This window comes from Lepisosteus platostomus, chromosome 5, assembly GCF_059453375.1.
Source record: "Lepisosteus platostomus isolate fLepPlt1 chromosome 5, fLepPlt1.hap1, whole genome shotgun sequence".
Lineage (NCBI taxonomy): Eukaryota > Metazoa > Chordata > Actinopteri > Semionotiformes > Lepisosteidae > Lepisosteus > Lepisosteus platostomus.
Window position 1 is genome coordinate 10,501,189 of NC_142615.1, and position 22,456 is coordinate 10,523,644.

General features: G+C 44.6%; 4 non-coding genes across 4 annotated transcripts; 1 reads left to right on the top strand and 3 right to left on the bottom strand.

Moving 5' to 3' along the window:
* Positions 1-12,331: 12,331 nt before the first annotated feature.
* Positions 12,332-12,404, bottom strand: trnav-cac (transfer RNA valine (anticodon CAC)). The gene has a single exon. It is a non-coding gene; the product is annotated as a tRNA-Val (tRNA).
* Positions 12,405-13,098: 694 nt separating this feature from the next.
* Positions 13,099-13,170, top strand: trnah-gug (transfer RNA histidin (anticodon GUG)). The gene has a single exon. It is a non-coding gene; the product is annotated as a tRNA-His (tRNA).
* A 563-nt stretch (positions 13,171-13,733) lies between these two features.
* trnav-aac (transfer RNA valine (anticodon AAC)) lies at positions 13,734-13,806 on the bottom strand. The gene has a single exon. It is a non-coding gene; the product is annotated as a tRNA-Val (tRNA).
* A 7,371-nt stretch (positions 13,807-21,177) lies between these two features.
* On the bottom strand, positions 21,178-21,259 carry trnal-aag (transfer RNA leucine (anticodon AAG)). The gene has a single exon. It is a non-coding gene; the product is annotated as a tRNA-Leu (tRNA).
* Between the last annotated feature and the right edge of the window lie 1,197 nt (positions 21,260-22,456).

Genomic DNA, 22,456 nt, shown 5'->3' on the forward strand with positions numbered 1-22,456 from the left:
CATCAGAAAGTTTTTTTTTTTCTGCTGTTCTCTTTCCTGATGTATTGGTATTTGAAGGCTATTGGGCAACAAGGATTTATCTTCCTGAACTCGTTATATAAGATCTGGGTCCATGGTCGTCTTAGTTTAGATGTACCTTTTAGAGGTGCTATTTTTCTCCATTGTTCAGCCTTTAAACATACTTGGAAAGTTTTAGGCACAGATATAATCTTTCTTAATCCCCTTTTATCCTGAGGTGATGTCCCAGACAAACTTGCCCCCTGGGAATATTCACTGTGCTCTTCAGGCTTTTTTTCTGATTCTACACAGATTTTTTCTCCCTTTAACATGTCACCACTGTCTGTGCTGCCGTGTGCTGCCCATGCATCTTCTGTATCTTCTGATGAACTTCTGAGCTCTGTGTTGCCTTCCAAACTATGTCCCTCACTTTGACTTGAAATATTGACTATAGATTGTGTACTGTCATCTGGTTTGGAATCCCTACCAATACTCTCCTCTTTCTGCGCCCTAAGCACTTTGGTTCTTAGTTGTTTTCTATCTTCATGCCAAATCACTGATAACCATTTCTTGTTGCTGGGGCATTCCTCTCCAAGGAGTCTGTTTGACAGTGTTGACCACATACTGTCATTCCACCTAATTTTTTTTTTGAGTTTAGAAAACTTCAGAAATTCGTTGATCACATTCCCTACTCCACCAGCCCTTGACCACAGGTCTGGCCTTCTACTCCTCTGTCCTCCTTTAACATGTGACATTGCCAGCAATCTGAAAAATAGAGAACATATCTGAATGGACTGGAAACATAATTGAAATTCAATGCCCAATGGATGTTAATAGTGTAGGAGCGCAACAGATGTACAAGTCCATTAAATGGTTTTAGTTCTGTGTTTAATTTTACGGGCCCTATATTTTGATATAGCATCAATCACAAAACAGCATTCTGTCACTGTCACAACCACCAGCTAGCGGAGAATAACTCACAAAAGAACTAACCACTACCAGCAGCGGGTTAATTATAACAAGCACCGCCGCACGTGTTAATCCATCAGCACACACTCTACTGTGCGGCAAGCAGCACAATTTTAACCATCCAAACCCTCGGTATTGAGTCTTCTCTTTGAGAGCTCTACCTCGCGTTTACTCTAAATCTCGCTTACTGGTTACTGATCTCCCTTTTGCCTCTCGACCTTGGACCTTGCCTTCTGTTTCGGATTGTTTGCTTCTCTCTGTACTTCCTGGATTTTGATCTACCTTTCGCCGATCGACTATGATCTTGCCTGACGTTTCGGATTGTTCTCTTGTCTCAATAACTACTTGCTCCTGCGTCTGCACAGGATCTGCATACCTTTTCACTGAGGATTCCTGGCAGCCACCACATAAAAAAAACTAGAAAAGAAGTATGTGTTTCTTTTAAAAAAATGTTTTTAAAGAAGTCAACATATCTGGGTTGTGTTTACAAGATTTTTAAAAATTGCAAAGTTTTTGTGGGTATGATTGTAAAAAATCAAATCATAACTGAAGAAGGCTCCATGGTCAAAACATTGTGTTTTCTTTCTTCTCTTTTCAGCATGGAATAAATCTGATTACTGTATTGACCATATACATTTTCTTGCATTAGGACTTCATATTCTGCATACCTCAGCTTGCTCTCCATGAGACACACAGACAGGGAGAAAAGCTGGGAGTCAGAGCACAGGGTCTGCCATTGTACAGTACCCCTGGAGCAGCTGGGATTAAAGGCCTTACTCAGGGGCTCAACAGAGTAGGATTCCTCTGTCAACCATTGTACCAGTTCTTTAAAATTAGTCCAAAAAGATGCAATTTTGAAAAAAAAAAACTTGTAAATAACATCAGTGGCTATTGAAAAGTACATAGAAAAAAAGAGACAAGTTAATAAACTTGGAATGACTACTTACAGCTCTGGAAAGATCGAAGATAGTGTTTCAGGTTGTTGTCCTTTAATTGATCCTCCACCAAAACAGAAATCCTCAACAGTCGAACAAGCCCATGTGATGAAAACCCTTATGCTCTTTAAATGGTTTTTAATGGATTGTGCATCTGTACTAAATTTTTTTCCACTCATAAGCTTTTGGATGAGAGATTCTGACCACTGTATAAGATCAGAAGCAACAGAAAAAACAGGCCTCTTTTCTGCTTATTTAACACACTCCTAATGCAAACAACACATTATGAATACAATGGAAAGGTTGCACCCAATGGGATCAAGCAGCTTAAAACATATGTTCTGGGGACAGGAAAGTTGTTATAGAGATAAATGGTATTCATGAAACAAATTATGTTGCAAAAAACTTTGCCAAAAGTCACAACCCATTTAACATATGTCTGACAGGTTAAATGAGTTTGATATCTCTTAGGTTTGAAATGCACTCCAACGGCTGTATGATGCAAGCTCAAGAGTCAAAAGAACAGTAGTGAACTACAGTTCTTACAATTATAACAAGCAGCCGTGTGCTCTTGTGAATGATCTACATCATACACCCTTACAGACTTGGAAGTTTGCACAGTTTGTAGTCTTTCTAATTCAAAATTGGTTAAGTGTGAAATAGACGGAATGGTTTAAATAACCAGACAAAACAAATAGTAACAAACATTCCTTACCTTGGTCTTACATGACACAGTTTGTTTATTTCAGGCTTTACTTTTTACTTTTAAATCCCTTCTAAACGAAACATGTCCCATAACTCCCTATGTACAGGGTGAGGCCTATTTATAATTTAACTTAATCTTTAAGTTGTTAATTCCTTACAGGAGCAAGCAGCTTGGAGCATGCGTTCTCAGCACTCCACGTGCCACATAGAGAAAGGAAAACTTTTTAATGGTGTTCATGTACATTACAGCTACATGAGTTAAGCTTTTGAAGGCTGATTTGTAGAGAGGTAAAAACAAATTAAACTGGTTCATGACAGTTCAAGAGAAAATTTTTATATTAAACTCTCTCTCAGATATCAGAGTATGCCAGTTTGACTGCTGTAAAAGTATTAAAAAAATAACAATACCTCTTGGTTATATTATATTGCGAAACCCAAGTGTAACTTATATTTAACAAGTAATAGTTTAATTCCATGCTGAAAAGAGAAGAAAGAAAAGAAAGTTTCGGCCATGGAGCCTTCTTCAACTGTAACCCTTGAAGAAGGCTCCACAGCCAAAATGTTGTGTTTTCTTTCTTCTCTTTTCAGCATGGAATTAAACTATTACTTGATCCTTTGCAGCCTACACCTGCTGACACAGCTAGCCATCTGAACTAATATTCAACAGGTTCCACTCACATAGAGATTCAAAAATGTTTTATTATCATGACTGTTAAATCACAGAGTTGCCAAGGCCAATACAACATCCAAAAACATCCACAAAGAAAATACAACATAAGCAGATATTCTGCTACAGATTATTGTCTATGTGGCATTCTAGTTTGTGTTATGTTTGTGTACTCCTGTGGTTTTATAAGTGATTTTTCTCGTTTTTTTCTGTGCTGTGGTAGATTTAGAAGTGTGTTATTTTTGTTGTGCTATACTTCCTCCTCTGTATGCAATTGCATTTGACCTCAAGTACAGGCATCAAAGCTATTATCAAACTTTGGTTTTGATCTTAACATCATCAGAGGGGTTACTGATTTCTGAACAGGCTTAGAGTGTGAAAGTCAACAATGTATTATCCAACAACAGATATTGTTTTACTGGTTCCCCCAAGGATGCATATTGTCTCCGTTACTCTTTGTCCTGTAAGCAAACACCCTCAAGAGCTCTCACCACTCCAGACACTTAATAAAATTTGCAGACGACTTTGTCATTGTTTGTCTGCTGCAAGTAAATGAGTGTAGCTATGGACATGTCAGATGAGTATGATAGGAGGTGTGAAGAAAACTTCCTGAAGACAAATGTGTCCAACATCAAAGAAATGATAACAGGTTTCTGGAAAAAACCCATACCCCCACCCAAACCTAAAGGGGGAGAGAATTAGCTGAGGTGGTAGGAAAAAAAAATAGTAGTTGTGAAATGTTCTGAACCCTAAGTGAAATTTCAAAACAACTTAAAAAAACAGGTCCAATGTGGACATGATCCTCACAAAAGGACAAAATTGTCTTTATTATAAAGGCAACTTAAGCATTGTAATGTTAATGATTCATTGTTGATCTTCTCCTATCGGTCCTTCCTCAATTTGTTTTAATTTTCACTCTGATGTGTGGTTTGGAAATTTCAAGAACCAACTGGGTTGTCTTGTGAAATTATGTCCGTCTATTGTTCACTTGTTTTGCGTACAGCAAAATACATCTGTAACGAATCTTCACACCCCTTGTCTAACTAGTTCCAAGTTCCAACCAACTACAAAACCAATAGATTAAAATTCTGAATCATAGCTGCAGCCATTTCCTTACTTCATACTTGATTTCTGGGCTATTTTTTATATGCATGTTATTGGTAATTTATGTATGTTATTGTTATTGTAGACAGTAGTTAGTACATCACATTCAAACACTTTAAAAAACAACCTTAGGCCTTCAAGGCTTGAAAATATAGAGCTCTAAAATATTGGAATTATTTGAAGACAATATCAGGAGTGCAAGTGGCAGGAAAGAGATGAGCACAACATGTATTCTTATATTATTTAGTATGTTGTTTAAGAATAAAATAAACTGTGGGAAGACTGCAATAACAGCAATAGTACAATAAAAGATGAGAATAACAGTGGAAAAAAATTACAGGATTACTAAAAAGTAAGGAACTTAAAATGCAATCCAACATCAGACAATACTGATAACAGGGAAGAAAGTGCAAGAGACTCAACAGCTGAGGAGAAGGGGAAAATATCACATTGAGATAAATAAGGAAAAATGGGTCACAGGAAAAAATTAAATCAAAGAGCAAAAGGGAAAAACATGGAAAAGCCAGCAGAAATTCTAGCACCAGCACAAAAATAAGGGGACAAAACAGAAAGAATACAAAACAACTGAACAAAGGAACAAGACATGGAAGAAAAGAAAGCCCATGCATTCATGAACCTACACCAAAGAAAAGATAAAAATAGCTTATCTCCACAAAGAGTTAAAACCCATCGTAACCATAAATACTGTAGGGAAAAAAAGTCCCTAGAAAAGCTGTGTCCTGTTTTCTCTGGTTATCTCACCTTTTGGAAAGGGTGATTGTATGCAAAACATTAATGCTAAAACCTGTTTACATATACTGTATCTACCTTCCTGCCTGGGCAGATGGCAGATCCACCACATTCACTTCTGTCAGACCTACCCTTGTAATCCATTACCATGAAAAACTCAAATCAGCCCAGGTCTGGAAACAATGCAAAAGGAGACATACTATATGGAGAGAGGACCCATAATCCCCCCTGTAGTAGACTGCTACTGGGCAAGGGGTCAAAAAAATAGAAAACCAACCTATTCCTTTTTTAAAAAAACCCTAGAAGCAGGCACACAGGCGAGCTCAATTTCTAACAACACATAAGCAAAAGAGGCATCTATAAGGGCAGGTGACTGGAGATCTCAATAAGAGTCAACACAAACACAAATGATACAAAAACCAACACAGTCTTCCTAAAATAATTTATGTAAGTATTTTCAAACCGCTTATACTTTCTGAGTACGCTAAAAAAAATCAGTTGTGGACTGTACCTCTTACCCCACATTAAAAGTTTGTATATTTGTTATTTGTTCAAAATAGAGCCTATTGCTTTTTAGAAATCAAAGACACAGGTCACTATTTTTCTGTTCATTTAAAGTGTGTGTTGAGTGCGTATGTGGTCAGATATGTGCCAGCTTCATATGAAGTCGATCTGACTTCTATTCAGGACACTGTATTTGGCAAGCTGCCAGTAATAGGGTATTGAAGATACTGGTGAATAGCTAGCCCAGGTTACTGTTCACACAAATGCTCCGGCAGTTGTTAGGGTCAGGTGATCAGTCCTGGATTCCAGGCCAAAGGAAAACATCCGTACTTCAGGATGGGGTTGAGTATTTTAAACTAGGCTCATCACTAGGCTCATGCAGTTATGTCACATGATGTGGCTGTTTACCCTGTCTACGCCACAGGCCTTTTGTAGTTTAAGGGTATGGAGTTAGTATACTTGCTCCAGCTTTGTGTTTGGGAAATCCAAGGGATATTGGTTGTTTTTTATAGACAATTCAACAATGTTCTGTTTTTAAGACTTTGTACCATACACCGACCCAAGTGATTCTGGTTTAGGTAAGCCAAGGGACAATGATCTTCACATTACCAGGGGGACAGTGGGTGGACAAGTCTCCCCTAAACAATGTATCTTGTCAGATTATGATGTCAGTCCGTTTAATAATGTTGTTGAACTCCCTTCAGCCAAAATACAGAGGAGCCCAGGCCCAGAATGTTACACATACTGACAGAGAGTGATCTCATTATGTGTGTCATGATGGTGCTGTCTGGCTGTCCTGCTGGTCTGGATGAGGGGTGCGTAGTGTGGTGCAGGTACCTGTCCCATCCTGCTCTTGGTCCAGGTTGGAGGGTTGCACCGATTCTGAGTCTTGTTAGCTGGGGTGGTTTGGGGGTGTTGATACCAGAGTGGTCCAAGAGGGGGGTGCAGATGTCTCGGGGGCATTCTTGTTTTTCTATGACTTCACGTTGATTCTGTTGGTTCTGAGTGTCTTGGTTACATACGCTTGTGTGTATAGATGAAAAAGCTATTGAAGAGCACCTCATTCATCTCGGTGGAAGTTCCCATGTTCAAAAAATCCTAAAAAGAGAATTAAAGTTTCACACAACAAAGCATGACTGTGAAAGGTCAGGAGGCCTGCCTTGTGTGCACAACACTTGATTACAGTCAAAAAATCATGAAGCCATGAAGACGACCCACCTGTCCCAGTGTATTACCTGTAGTGTAATCTTCAGAAAATCATAAAAAATTAAAGAAAGGGGCCACAGCCACAGGAAGGTTGTATGAGGTTTGGGGGCCTGTCTGGTGTGTAAAACACTTGGTTTCAGCAGAGTGGGTGCTGTATTTGAAATGCTATTGAGCCATGAAGACGACCCACCCGTCCCAGTGTATTACCTGTAGTGTTATCTTCAGAAACTCATGACAAAATAAAGAAAGGAGCCACAGCCACAGGAAGGTTGTATGAGGTTTGGGGGCCTGTCTGGTGTGTAAAACACTTGGTTTCAGCAGAGTGGGTGCTGTATTTGAAATGCTATTGAGCCATGAAGACGACCCACCTGTCCCAGTGTATTACCTGTAGTGTAATCTTCAGAAACTCATTACAAAATAAAGAAAGGGGCCACAGCCACAGTAAGGTTGTATGAGGTTCGGGGGCCTGTCTGGTGTGTAAAACACTTGGTTTCAGCAGAGTGGGTGCTGTATTTGAAATGCTATTGAGCCATGAAGACGACCCACCTGTCCCAGTGTATTACCTGTAGTGTAATCTTCAGAAAATCATAAAAAATTAAAGAAAGGGGCCACAGCCACAGTAAGGTTGTATGAGGTTTGGGGGCCTGTCTGGTGTGTAAAACACTTGGTTTCAGCAGAGTGGGTGCTGTATTTGAAATGCTATTGAGCCATGAAGACGACCCACCTGTCCCAGTGTATTACCTGTAGTGTAATCTTCAGAAAATCATAAAAAATTAAAGAAAGGGGCCACAGCCACAGGAAGGTTGTATGAGGTTTGGGGGCCTGTCTGGTGTGTAAAACACTTGGTTTCAGCAGAGTGGGTGCTGTATTTGAAATGCTATTGAGCCATGAAGACGACCCACCCGTCCCAGTGTATTACCTGTAGTGTTATCTTCAGAAACTCATGACAAAATAAAGAAAGGAGCCACAGCCACAGGAAGGTTGTATGAGGTTTGGGGGCCTGTCTGGTGTGTAAAACACTTGGTTTCACCAGAGTGGGTGCTGTATTTGAAATGCTATTGAGCCATGAAGACGACCCACCTGTCCCAGTGTATTACCTGTAGTGTTATCTTCAGAAAATCATAAAAAAATAAAGGTTCCATAACCCAAAACAAAGCTGGGAATAGTCAGATGACCTGCTTAGTGTGCAAAACACTTACCTGCAGCATTGTGGGTGCTGTGGTTTAAATGCTATTGGTTTGTAAACAGAATACCCCTATCCCAGTGCATTGTGCCACATTAAATAAAAGCAAGAGAAAAAGAGATTCAGAACACAAAGCTGTGTCAGTGTTCTGTGTAAAAAATCGGTTTGAACATCATGGGAGCTGTTTTTAATAAGCTGCTGAGTAAAGAATATTTTAATCTTCCTGCTGTCAGTAGTATTTTCAATATAGTTGACCCTTACCTGAATGAAAACAGGGCGTAAAGGAAGGGTTTCAGAAATCAAACAAAGCTTTATTCCCGTGCTTACAGTCTGGGTAATTGGAGACCGCGCTGTTCTGCTTCCTATGGTCATATACCGGTTTTTCGCACGAAGCCGTATTGAACAGTATTTCTCGCTTTGTGAACGTGTGCACACAGCGGTCCCCCGGGTTCCAGTTCGTGCGTAATTACGCATCGATGAAAAACCGGAGGTTTAAAAAAAGATAATTAGCTCACCGATAGTTTGATGTAAAGGCTGTGGAAATATCCACAAGTCGTGGTCTTTAAAATGCTTTTGGTTTGAAGGCGTTCTGTGCTTCCATTGCGGAGATATGGACAAAAGCATATTCGTGCTTGGTCAAAAAAATGTCATAAAAACGAAAAAGTAAAGGCTGAGAAATCATCCACAATGTATTTTATACACAAAGCAAGTGTTTTTGTAACTCTAAGAGATTTCGTGAAAGCGCTACAGGCGTGCCAAAATCGTTTTCGAACTTCAAGCTAACTTTACCCCGGTCATTCCGAGTTGGTCGTTTGTGTTTTCCGTTCAGACGCGAAATGCTGAAATGATCTCTCGGCTCCTCGGTTGTCATTTCTGCTCCGTAAAGGAATCACAGCACGCGTCGGCTTCCAGCACGGTGGGTCGGGACACGATGCCGGGGGTCGGAGAGAGCGATGTCTTCCTCGTTAGTATAGGACCTGTCACCTGTCCCCACCTGTCACGCGGGAGACTGGGGTGCATCAGGACGCGCCTTGAAGTGAAAGCAGGATGCGCTGTGACATGCACTGTGCAGATCCCGCCACACTAAGAGGTGGGTCCAGTGGGTCTGTTCGATCACAGCGCTAGGCGAATCCCCAATCCCCTTTTGTGCCTGGCGACAAAAGATGTCTGTTTCCGCCCGGTTTCGAACCGTGTGAGGCGAACGTGATAACCACTACACTACGGAAACGGTGGTAAGATGTGCCCAGCGGCCCAGCGCTGAGCTTCGCCAATGCGATTTAGCTGCTTCCAGTGCCTTTATTGGAGTGCGCTGATGGACCGTGCTCTCTCTCCAGAGACCAGCACGCCTGTCATGGACGGAGCAGGAAAGGCGGCGCCACATTCTACAGCCCTCTCCACGCAATCGACGAAATCGGGCTACTGAAGTGGAGAAAATCGCCTCTCCAGAAAGTGCAAATATCATCTTGGAGACTATAAATCCTATTGCCGAAGGTCAGCCCTGTCTACCAGAGTAACCCTCCCACAGCGATGATCAGCTCGTCTCACACGCGAGAAGTTTCGGTTGGAAACAAGCGCCCCCTCTTCTCGCACGTTTTGCACGTTCGAGTAGTTTTAATGCGGCTCTTTCGTACACGGTGCTGATCTTTTGGAAAGCAGGAGGCAAAACCGAGTCGAACCGCCTGGGTGAAAACCAGGAACCCTAACCGCTAGACTATATGGCAGCGAACAACCATGCTGTTCCCGGCATCATGCAAGCAAACTACATAAATATGAGAAAACACGCAAGAGAGTTGTCACTCAGAGTGTCGAAGGGTCGATGTATACTGGGGCTCAGTTGAAATGCAACGTCAGGACTTTTCCGAATTATGTCACACGAAGAGAGCGCAGCCCTTTCCGCCCTGCCGCGTGTGTCTTGGTAACTCGGTGTGATTGTATAGTGGTCAGTACTTTGCGTTGTGGCCGCAACAACCCCGGTTCGAATCCGGGTCACGGCAGAATAGGGGCGTCTGCTTTTACTACTCGCACGAATGAAGGCAAAAAAAAAGCCAATCGATGTGAACGAACGGCGCTTTACAGAGGAGTACTGCCTGACTGTATCGTTGATGAACGACAGAGGCCACTCCGACCTCTTCTCGGTTTTCTTTAATGACTTACTAAGGATCTTCTTCACATTCGCCCATGCAGGGGAAGCCAGTTACACCAAAGCAAACGCAGGAAAGTGCATTTCAAGCAGAGACCAGGAGGGACTTGTTTACACCGAGAGTGGGCGGAGAATGGAACAATGCGCCCAGCCCTGTTTCTGGAGCCGATTCTTGATGAGCTCTTGGGCTCACTAAGAGGCCCCCGCTGGATGCTAATCTTTCTGTTGTTCTTGCAGGTCCTGCGCTGCTTTTGAGCCGACAGAGCTCGTCCTGGTCTGTCGGCACAGCCCAATTGCAAATGATCGGCTCCGCGTACAGAAGGAACGTGCGTTTGGTACAAGAGTGCACGAAGGCACCGGAAATACATTGGGAACAAATGACCGGTCGCTCAAGACCTCTGTGAAGTACAGGAGCGTGCAAAACGAGGCTGTTTCCGCCCCGTCTCGAACCGGGGACCTTTCGCGTGTTAGGCGAAACACTACGGAAACCTGCAGGGATGTGGCATGAGCGCACCAAGAGTAGCGGGAGAGTGTTGCAGGAACGTCACTCAGAAGGAAAGCCACCCAGCTGCGCCCTCTGAGCTCTGTCCAGCGCATCTTCCTCGCATGGACTCCTGCCTGCGACGGGCAGGAAACAATTAGCAAGAACAGAACGACACCCCATGGGTGTCTCATGACCGCACCTTAGGTTGTGACACGTGCAGGTGTGAGGGGTTGCCGGGCTACTTTGGAGCAGAGCTTGGGCGGAGGGGGGGCGGGAAAGCAGACAAAGAGGTGACACCTCAAGGTCTGCACGATCACAGCTCTCCGCCGCCCCAGGCTTTCGCTCGATAAGCTACTGGACACACCCGCCCCTCCTCACACAGACCGTGGAAAAGCCCCCGAGTGGGAGGGCTCTCTCTTCCTCCCAGGAGCTCTTGGACAGGACGCACAGACAGGGCGCGGGGAGCCGCCGCCTGCAAACACGGCTCCAGGCGGGACTCCACTCCGCAGGAGCCGCAGAGCAGAGGAGATGAGGGCAGCTTAGCTCCTGTGCAGAGACCTGAGCTGTTGTTGCTGTGGATGCTGTCTTTTCTGCACTCGGGGTAGGAGTGAATGTTGAGTTGCCCTTAGAAATGAAGCAGAGCACTTCAACGGCACGGGTGTGTGTGTGTGCGCGCCCTGGTGATTCTGGGAGACAGATCGAACCTGGGCTAAAAGAGAGGGGGCTTAGCCCTCTTCCATTTGCTAGTTCAAAGTTGTACAACCCATTTGTATCTGCTAGGCGGCGCAGTCGTCGTGCACAAAACGCTTTGAAAAGCGTCAAAGGCAAGTCATTCCGAGTTGGTCGTTTGTGTTTTCCGTTCAGACGCGAAATGCTGAAATGATCTCTCGGCTCCTCGGTTTTCATTTCTGCTCCGTAAAGGGATCACAGCACGCGTCGGCTTCCAGCATGCTGGATCGGGACACGATGCCGGTGGTTGGCGAGAGCGATATCTTCCTCGTTAGTATAGTGGCAAGTATCACAGCCTGTCACGTGGGAGACCGGGGTTCGATTCCCTGACGGGGAGTAGCTTTTCTTTCACCTCCTTAGAGAAATGACTGCCTTTCACTTCTCTGTTTTCTTTCACAGTGTCGTGCACCTTTTCATTGCTCTCCCTTTCAGAGCCTCCGCACGGCACACGACTCGACATCAGGAAGCACATTGAAGTGAAAGCAGGAAGCGCTGCGACATGCACTGTGCAGATCCCGCCACACTAAGAGGTGAGTGGGTCTGTTCGATGCACAAAGAACGCTTTGAGAAGCGTCAAAGGCAAGTCATTCCAAGTTGGTCGTTTGTGTTTTCCGTTCAGACGCGAAATGCTGAAATGATCTCTCGGCTCCTCGGTTGTCATTTCTGCTCCGTAAAGGAATCACAGCACGCATCGGCTTCCAGCACGGTGGGTCGGGACACGATGCCGGGGGTCGGAGAGAGCGATGTCTTCCTCGTTAGTATAGGACCTGTCACCTGTCCCCACCTGTCACGCGGGAGACTGGGGTACATCAGGACGCGCCTTGAAGTGAAAGCAGGATGCGCTGTGACATGCACTGTGCAGATCCCGCCACACTAAGAGGTGGGTCCAGTGGGTCTGTTCGATCACAGCGCTAGGCGAATCCCCAATCCCCTTTTGTGCCTGGCGACAAAAGATGTCTGTTTCCGCCCGGTTTCGAACCGGGGACCTTTCGCGTGTGAGGCGAACGTGATAACCACTACACTACGGAAACGGTGGTAAGATGTGCCCAGCGGCCCAGCGCTGAGCTTCGCCAATGCGATTCAGCTGCTTCCAGTGCCTTTATTGGAGTGCGCTGATGGACCGTGCTCTCTCTCCAGAGACCAGCACGCCTGTCATGGAGGGAGCAGGAAAGGCGGCGCCACATTCTATAGCCCTCTCTACGCAATCGACGAAATCGGGCTACTGAAGTGGAGAAAATCGCCTCTCCAGAAAGTGCAAATATCATCTTGGAGACTATAAATCCTATTGCCGAAGGTCAGCCCTGTCTACCAGAGTAACCCTCCCACAGCGATGATCAGCTCGTCTCACACGCGAGAAGTTTCGGTTGGAAACAAGCGGCCCCTCTTCTCGCACGTTTTGCACGTTCGAGTAGTTTTAATGCGGCTCTTTCATACACGGTGCTGATCTTTTGGAAAGCAGGAGGCAAAACCGAGTCGAACCGCCTGGGTGAAAACCAGGAACCCTAACCGCTAGACTATATGGCAGCGAACAACCATGCTGTTCCCGGCATCATGCAAGCAAACTACATAAATATGAGAAAACACGCAAGAGAGTTGTCACTCAGAGTGTCGAAGGGTCGATGTATACTGGGGCTCAGTTGAAATGCAACGTCAGGACTTTTCCGAATTATGTCACACGAAGAGAGCACAGCCCTTTCCGCCCTGCCGCGTGTGTCTCGGTAACTCGCTGTGATCGTATAGTGGTCAGTACATTGCGTTGTGGCCGCAACAACCCCGGTTCGAATCCGGGTCACGGCAGAATAGGGGCGTCTGCTTTTACTACTCGCACAAATGAAGGCAAAAAAAAAGCCAATCGATGTGAACGAACGGCGCTTTACAGAGGAGTACTGCCCGACTGGATCGTTGATGAACGACAGAGGCCACTCCGACCTCTTCTCGGTTTTCTTTAATGACTTACTAAGGATCTTCTTCACATTCGCCCATGCAGGGGAAGCCAGTTACACCAAAGCAAACGCAGGAAAGTGCATTTCAAGCAGAGACCAGGAGGGACTTGTTTACACCGAGAGTGGGCGGAGAATGGAACAATGCGCCCAGCCCTGTTTCTGGAGCCGATTCTTGATGAGCTCTTGGGCTCACTAAGAGGCCCCCGCTGGATCCTAATCTTTCTGTTGTTCTTGCAGGTCCTGCGCTGCTTTTGAGCCGACAGAGCTCGTCCTGGTCTGTCGGCACAGCCCAATTGCAAATGATCGGCTCCGCGTACAGAAGGAACGTGCGTTTGGTACAAGAGTGCACGAAGGCACCAGAACAAATGAGCGGTCGCTCAAGACCTCTGTGAAGTACAGGAGCGTGCAAAACGAGGCTGTTTCCGCCCGGTCTCGAACCGGGGACCTTTCGCGTGTTAGGCGAACGTGATAGCCGCTACACTACGGAAACCTGAAGGGACCGTTGCTGGTGTCTCGCTTGCGTTTCGGGCTGAGAAAGGGACGCGTCACTTTAGGCAGGGGGCGCTGGAGAGAGGAACAAAGGGCGCGATGAAACAAAATACCGAAACCCGGGATCTTTAGATCTTCAGTCTAACGCTCTCCCAACTGAGCTATTTCGGCGGTGCGCAAAGCCCACAGCCACCTGCTCCAGCCTTCCTGTGTTGTGGCATGAGCGCACCAAGAGTAGCGGGAGAGTGTTGCAGGAACGTCACTCAGAAGGAAAGCCACCCAGCTGCGCCCTCTGAGCTCTGTCCAGCGCATCTTCCTCGCATGGACTCCTGCCTGCGACGGGCAGGAAACAATTAGCAAGAACAGAACGACACCCCATGGGTGTCTCATGACCGCACCTTAGGTTGTGACAAGTGCAGGTGTGAGGGGTTGCCGGGCTACTTTGGAGCAGAGTTTGGGCGGAGGGGGGGCGGGAAAGCAGACAAAGAGGTGACACCTCAAGGTCTGCACCATCACAGCTCTCCGCCGCCCCAGGCTTCCGCTCGATAAGCTACTGGACACACCCGCCCCTCCTCACACAGACCGTGGAAAAGCCCCCGAGTGGGAGGGCTCTCTCTTCCTCCCAGGAGCTCTTGGACACGACGCACAGACAGGGCGCGGGGAGCCGCAGCCTGCAAACACGGCTCCAGGCAGGACTCCACTCCGCAGGAGCCGCAGAGCAGAGGAGATGAGGGCAGCTTAGCTCCTGTGCAGAGACCTGAGCTGTTGTTGCTGTGGATGCTGTCTTTTCTGCACTCGGGGTAGGACATCAGGAAGCACATTGAAGCGCTGCGACATGCACTGTACAGATCCCGCCACTACTGGGCCCGATTTCCCCGGATCGAAACCGGGCGGAAACAGGCCCGTTTCGTTTGTTGCCACGCACACTGTTTAGGGATTCGCCTAGCGCTGTGATCGAACAGACCCACTCACCTCTTAGTGTGGCGGGATCTGCACAGTGGATGTCGCAGCGCATCCTGCTTTCACTTCAATGCATGTCCTGATGAACCCTGGTCTCCCGCGTGACAGGTGGGGATACTTGCCACTATACTAACGAGTAAGACATCGCTCTCTGCTTAGTGTGCAAAACACTTACTTGCAGCATTGTGGGTGCTGTGGTTTAAATGCTATTGGTTTGTGAACAGAATACCCCTATCCCAGTACATTGTGCCACATTAAATAAACACACGAGAAAAAGAGATTCAGAACGCAAAGCTGTGTCAGTGTTCTGTGTAAAAAATCGGTTTGAACATCATGGGAGCTGTGTTTAATAAGCTGCTGAGTAAAGAATATTTTAATCTTCTTGCTGTCAGTAGTATTTTGCATATAGTTGACTCTTACCTGAATGAAAACAGGACGTAAAGGAAGGGTTTCAGAATTCAGACAAAGCTTTATTCCCGTGCTTACAGTCTGGGTAATTGGAGACTGCACAGTTATGCTTCCTATGGTCATATACGGGTTTTTCGCATGAAGCCGTATTGAACAGTATTTCTCGCGTTGTGAACTTGTGTATACAGCGGTCCCCCGGGTTCCAGTTAGTGCGTAATTACTCATCGATGAAAAACCGGAGGTTTAAAAAAAGATAATTAGCTCACTGATACTTTGATGTAGAGGCTGTGGAAATATCCACGTCGTGGTCTTTAAAATGCATTTGGTTTGAAGGCGTTCTGTGCTTCCGTTGCGAAGATATGGACAAAAGAATATTCGTGCTTGGTCCAAAAAAATGTAATATAAACGAAAAAGTAAAGGCTGAGAAAGCATTCACAATGTATTTTATGCACAAAGCAAGTATTCTCGCGATTCTAAGAGGTTTCGTGTAAACGCTACAGGCGTGCCAAAATCGTTTTCGAACTTCAAGCTAACTTTACCCCGGTCTGGTACCATAGGTCACGTACAGTAGCTTAAAATCCCAATCATGTTTTTTTTCCTATCTTGTGGTACATAACGTACCATTTCGGACTATCACAAAGGGCTTGATTTCGTTAAATGCATGTATTCATTTCCTTTCTGGAAAACTTGTATTTCAAGAAATTCACACAGCTTGCGAGAAATTAAATTCAATTCTTGATTATCAGTGCAGAAGAAATATTGCCAGCTGGCAAAAAAATATTTTTTTTTAACCGGAAAGTTGTGATGTGAGACACAAATCCACCATTCCGTCTGTGTGGCGCATTCGGTTGTTAACTGAAAAGTCGGTGGTTTGAGTCCACCAAAGGACGGGTTTCTGTTGCGATGTAAACATTGTCTTCGCAAAGGTCGATTGGATTTCTCAGCGAAACCTTTACCATTTTAATATTTGCAGGAAATGCGAGTGCTTAACACGTGTCAGAATCACCGGGAAATGTCCAGTTACTGTATGCCCAACATCGCAACTCCCCAGAAAACCATATTCACCCAAGAAAAGAGTTGAAGGATCTGATGAGGTTAGTTATGAAAGTTATGAAAGGAAGTTGATGTGGAGCTGTTAGCCGTAAAAACTCCTTAATGTCCTTAATGTCTTTGATGTCATCAGCGATAAACTGCATTCAGCAAAGATAAAAAGAAAATTATCTTTGCTTACTGCCCTGTCTTTCGGACACCTGAAGAAGGCTCCACAGCCGAAACATTGTGATTCTTTTCTTCTCTTTTCAGCTGGAATAGTCCTTTACTTGTTCCTTTGCAGCCTACGCATGCTGACGCAGCTACCCACCCGATATCTAACATTCTATAATCACAACTATGAATGTCCACTTTGGGTATTTTTTCCATGATTATTTATTATTATTATTTATTCTGTCATTGAAGCATATTTTATGTCATACTGAAGTGTCATAATCACTGAAAAAATATTTTTTTTCATTTAGAAAGTAAGAAAATGATAAATCACTAGGAATTGCATTTAGCCTGTTCTGATCTAGATTTTCTATATACTTTAACATGCCATGTTCACAATGTCACAACTCATAAATGAAACAGTGAAGTGTTGTAATTACAAATGTACATAGTGCCGGGACATTGAGATGTTTTGGTAATGAGTAAGGAGGGACATGCAATGTTCACAGGGTCAAATTTATAAAACGCTACAGTAAAATTTCTTGTATTTCGGGATTATGAGAGCCTGTTACATTGTGTTTCACACCTCAGTGTCAGAATTTTGAGACATTTTTATAACCAGGGGTAGGTTCATAGCAATAAGCAGAAAGTGCGATCATCCTTTGCTCATCCTCGGTTAACCATATATTCTCATATGCCATGTTCTGAATGTCCCATTTAAAACTGCTATATTAAAATTAAGACTTTTTATGATCAGAAGGCAAGGTTGTGGTAAATATGCATGAAGTGAAAGTGAACTTATGTTTTGCCTTTGTCTTGTTATTGTGAGTTTTGAAAATTGGTTTTCAATTTTCTGAAATGTGTTTCACACAAAAATGCAATTTGGATAGTCACTACTTATATATTCCCCTTTACTGAGGATATGTACAGTAATCCATCCCGATTAGTATTTTTAAAAATTACTTTAGAGAGCCATCAGAAAGGGAATGAAAACTTGCATTAAACAAAATCAAGCTGCATGTAATCATCCATAGTGATACATTTTTTAAGACAAGACAGGAAGAAAGACACTGCTGGGATTTGAGCGCAGAATCTCCTGTTTAATAGGAAAACACTTTAACCAAATCAGCCAAGATGCTGTCAGAGTATTAACATCATGTCTGCATCAGTGATTACAGCTGACTATCGCTGGAGGACAGTGAAGTCAGCCTGCATAATGAGGGGGAAGAGACTGACCTCTGTGATGCACTATAGAGTTACACTAACCTTCTATTCAACTGTTCTATGCTGCATTCTATCCTAGTGGTAAATATTGGTTTCCGTGCGTGTAATATTGTGAGAATGTGTAGAATGTTGTGATCCTTTTCCCCCAGTGTCACCCAAATTGATACACTGTGCTTTGGCAATTCTTCAGGCGATATTGTTTAGAGGAGCTCAGTTGAATTAGTTTGCGTATATAAAGTATTTATTTTCCCTTTAATCCTTTAAAACATATTACATTTTCAAAACATTGTATCTTTCTTTCTACTAATTGTAGTGGCAATGCTTGTTAATAAGACAGAATTAAGTGTTGCTGTGCTTTCCCAAATGAGGCCCCATCTCTCTCTTCATCTCTGTGGTGCAGCCACAGAGAAGCTATTCAGGCAGGCTGATTTAAGGATGTTTTCTTTTGATAAGGGACAGCTCCCAAATGGGGATGCATTTAGCTAAGCCTGGCTATCATGATCAATGGGCATCCATTGGCGCCTATCTGTCTAGGGAGTGCCAGATGGACATCTGGACTGCATTCCTAAGTGTCAGGAGTAAGTGACTCATATCTCACCTTGATCAACCAATCAGGGACTGGTAGGGCAGAGTAACCCACGTGGGTCTCTGATGCCCATGAAACTTTCATCCAATGAACGAGCTGAAGTTCCTCCAGGTAAAAACAGGCAACACAGAGCTCCAAGACTATTCTAAAGGGAATTCAAAGGAGAATTCCAGGGCTGTGAGATAATTCCAGGGCGGGACGGCCCAGGAGCAGAAAGGCTCCCAAGGGCAGAACATTCTCGCAGCGCGCCTCCTGACCATCCTGAGACTCAGCCTGGACCACCACGGAACGGCCAGTGTGTCCAAGTGCCAGAACTTTCCTTTGTTCTAAGAGTCGAGAGCGGAGGTTGCCAGAGAGTAACCAGAGGATCCACCCGAGGTTAGCACCAGCAGCAGGCCTGGTGAAAAGGTCAGAACTGTGGACAGCTGAATTACTATTCAGAACTAGCGCTTCATCAGGAACGAACTGGTCTTCTTCCTGACCTGCTGGGACTCACAGTCATCTTTTCTCCTGTGCACAAACTTCGCTAGTTTCAGCCAAAACTAACTAGCCAGTATTCAGAGAGCATCAGCAGCGCACCGTCACAAGCCGCACAGCACAGCCTGGCACCGAGCCAGAGAGCGCAGATTGGACAGCAACAGCCTGCAACTGTTTCTTTGTGCCCGCAGGAGATCTGAATCCCCAGAGATTGGATGAGTATTCAACTTCACTGCATTACTGCTCGAGAATTCAATTGTTATCCCAACAAGAGTTATGTACTTGTTTTGAGTATCTAATGTAGAAGTTATAACCAAGTTCAATTACGAAACGGTCTAAATGAATGATATACTGAATGTATGTCCTCTTGATATATGTAACTCTTTGTAACTGACTGAATATATATCTTTTGTATTCTGATAACCCTCTCGATAAGATCTGTTTTTATGCATATTCTATGTATTAATAAATGTATCCTCGTGTATTAGTACCTGTGTGTGTGCGTTGTTTGAGTTATATTGCATGGTTGGATTCTAAAAAGCCATCAAAAGAATCAATTTTGTGATTTACTGCTACAATTAATAATTGTCCAAGTAAATGCCCAAACCCTACAGAAGCATGCAAGAAAATGTGATCATTACCTATGGAATTTCCCGCCAGCGTGGAGCTTGAATTCACAACCTTGAGACTCAGTGTTCAAGAGTCACAGAAGAGGTCAGCCTGGTCTTCAGTTTGCCAACGATAAGCTCCGGCAGTGCTCCTCTGTAAAGCAGCTTGTTCGGATCGGTTATGTGGGACGGCACTTCGATACTAAGATCGTTTGCAGCACACGCATGGTTTCCCCCTTCACGCAAAAAACATAGACGAAGGAAACTCTCTTGTCTTGGGCTGCTGACTCCCGGATTTAAAGCGCTCTGGGTGCCAGCTATGTCTCTAACAAGCACACTATAAAGACAGGAATTACACTTTGCTCACGTCACGCATGGAATGGCGAGGCTACTTGTTCCAATATTATCTAGTCTCACCTCATATGGTGCCGATTCCTGGTTTTCATTTAAGAAAGAGCACTGCAAACACCGTAAACAGTGCAAAACGAGAGATGAAAGAAGTCTTTTCCCCCCTTTGTCTAAAGCGGAACACAGCGGAGTCATGCCGAGGGTTGTGAGATCAAGATTTCAGTGGAGCATTGTCGTCTACGTCTTTAGCTACATGAGTTGGACATCCTCTTGTACAGGGAAAGCAGATTGAGATCCTCTGACATGAAAAGTGACAGATAAAAGCAATTTCTCATCCTTTCTCTTAGTGGTGGAACTATCGCATGTAAATGAGGCAACTTGCAAGGCGAGCAGGCTCGGTGCACACCGAACGCAGATGTCTCAGAGCAGTAGAGACGTGTCCAAGTGGCTGTCAAAGGACAGCACTTTGCCGGCGCCGTGGCTTAGTTGGCTAAAGCGCCTGCCTAGTAAACAGGAGATCCTGGGTCCGATTCCCAGCCGTGCCTTTCTTCCTGTCTTACTGTACAGAATTTATCCTTATGGGCAAATCCCATGCCTTTTAATTCAGGTGAATGCAAGTGTCCGTTTCCTTTCTGGAACAACTTGTTTTGAAAGAAATCTATACAGCTTGCGAAAGATGAAACACAAATCTTGCTTATCAGTGAAGAAGAGGTACTCCCAGCAGGCCAGCTAATACCAGCAAAAATTTTTTTTCACCCTAACCCAGAGAATGGAGAAAAGCGAGGCGCCTGTGGCTCTGCAGTGTAATCAGTTCGCGAGTTCGGCGATTAGCTGAAAGAGTGGTAAATGGAGCTCGCCCCAGCCCGTCCTTATTCTTTTAAAGAGGATAAAAAATTAACTTCGCCGCCATTACTACCAGCTTTAAAAGACTGCCATGGGCACGGAAAAAAACACACTACAGATGACTTTTCTGGAACCGAAGCAGAGATTCCTTTACGAACCAACTGATAAAGCTCAGCCAGTGAATACTGTTAACAGAATGTGAAAGCACGATCAACTTTGTAACTGCAACCACAGGAAAAACAGCAAGAAGCAGGCTCCATTCCCCATTTAAATCTGTCGTGCGAGGCATGCTTTTTGCACGCATGAAGTAAATCCCACGATTGCTTTTGAACTTGGACAAAGTACTTCCAAAGGAGCGCTATGCGCAAAGATTTAACAAGCTCAACCCCCGCCGACGATTTGGTGTGAAGAAGCAGAACATTCAAGTGTCACAGACAGAAGCAGCACGCCAGCACAGCCAACATTAAAACGGAGGGCACACTACGATTTGCATTGACACAAAAGTGATCTGGGCAGACATCGTTCCCTACATAACGCAAAAAGTGACAAAGCGCTTTTGGGTTGAGAGGACGCAAGAAGGTTTTTGTTTTGTGCCTTGATGTCAAGCTGAGAAAGTATCTTTAAACACTTTGCTTAGTTTCTCGAGAGACTGCCAAAAAGCAGTTCCCTCCCTTTCGTCTGAAGCCAGCTGAAAGGGGGTCTCGACAGAAGCACCTGGCAGCGGTGGGATTTGAACCCACGCCCCCGAAAAGACTGGAACCTTAATCCAGCGCCTTAGACCGCTCGGCCACGCTACCCGCTGTGCACTGTCTCTTTGTCTCATTACTTGCCCGGAGGAAGCCGGGTGGGTTTTGCTCTTGTCGCCCGAATTAGTGGCGTTATGACCGTGGAACCGACTGCACCTGCTTTTTCTGAGATGCTTCCCCTCTCATGGCGAGATCTCTACTTCTTTAACACCTCTGGATAAAGATCTTCTGTGGAGCAGGTTTCAGACCTCTGCGTACAGCACCCTTGATGTCATTTTATTTTTACAGCAGCCGCATCCGGAAAGTTGTGTCTTTTACGTTTTATTTGAACAACAAAACTACATACAATACAAACAAGAGCACATATAACGTATCAAGAAAATCGTCAGGGGCACATGCTATAATACAATGACACTTTATGAAAAATGATTACACAAAGTAAATAAAGATAAGGTCCGCACAGCTTGTTCTTACATTTCGAAAGAGTCCGTAAATACCCCTTTACGTCTATTTTGAACTGTTCAAATGTAGGACTCTTCCCAGACCATTTCACTTTATACCACATTCCTAAACGAGGATGCTTCTCCTGTTTTAGAACTATTTTGGGCGGTATGGCTTATACAGCACCCCCACAGTATTCTAATGGTGGACTGCAGATCTGTGCTATAGTTCAGTCGAATTCAAAGGATCCAGCAATCGTACCAGATTTGTCTGGGATTCTGAAATGTCTCTTGCAAAAGTATTTGGGTTTGCTTGAACCTTTGATAAAAAAAGTGATCTGATCTGAGACTACCCAGCTTACAATCTCTGAGGTAGTTGTCACTAAACTCGGACGTGATGTGGCACACATGTGCCATGTGCCTTTACTTTTGTAAAAAACTGGTATCGGGAAAAGTTTCTTAATATTTCTTTTGATTAGCATGCAAGAAAATGTGATCATTACCTATGGAATTTCCCGCCATCGTGGAGCTTGAATTCACAACCTTGAGACTCAGTGTTCAAGAGTCACAGAAGAGGTCAGCCTGGTCTTCAGTTTGCCAACGATAAGCTCCGGCAGTGCTCCTCTGTAAAGCAGATTGTTCGGATCGGTTATGTGGGACGGCACTTCGATACTAAGATCGTTTGCAGCACACGCATGGTTTCCCCCTTCACGCAAAAAACATAGACGAGGGAAACTCTCTTGTCTTGGGCTGCTGACTCCCGGATTTAAAGCGCTCTGGGTGCCAGCTATGTCTCTAACAAGCACAC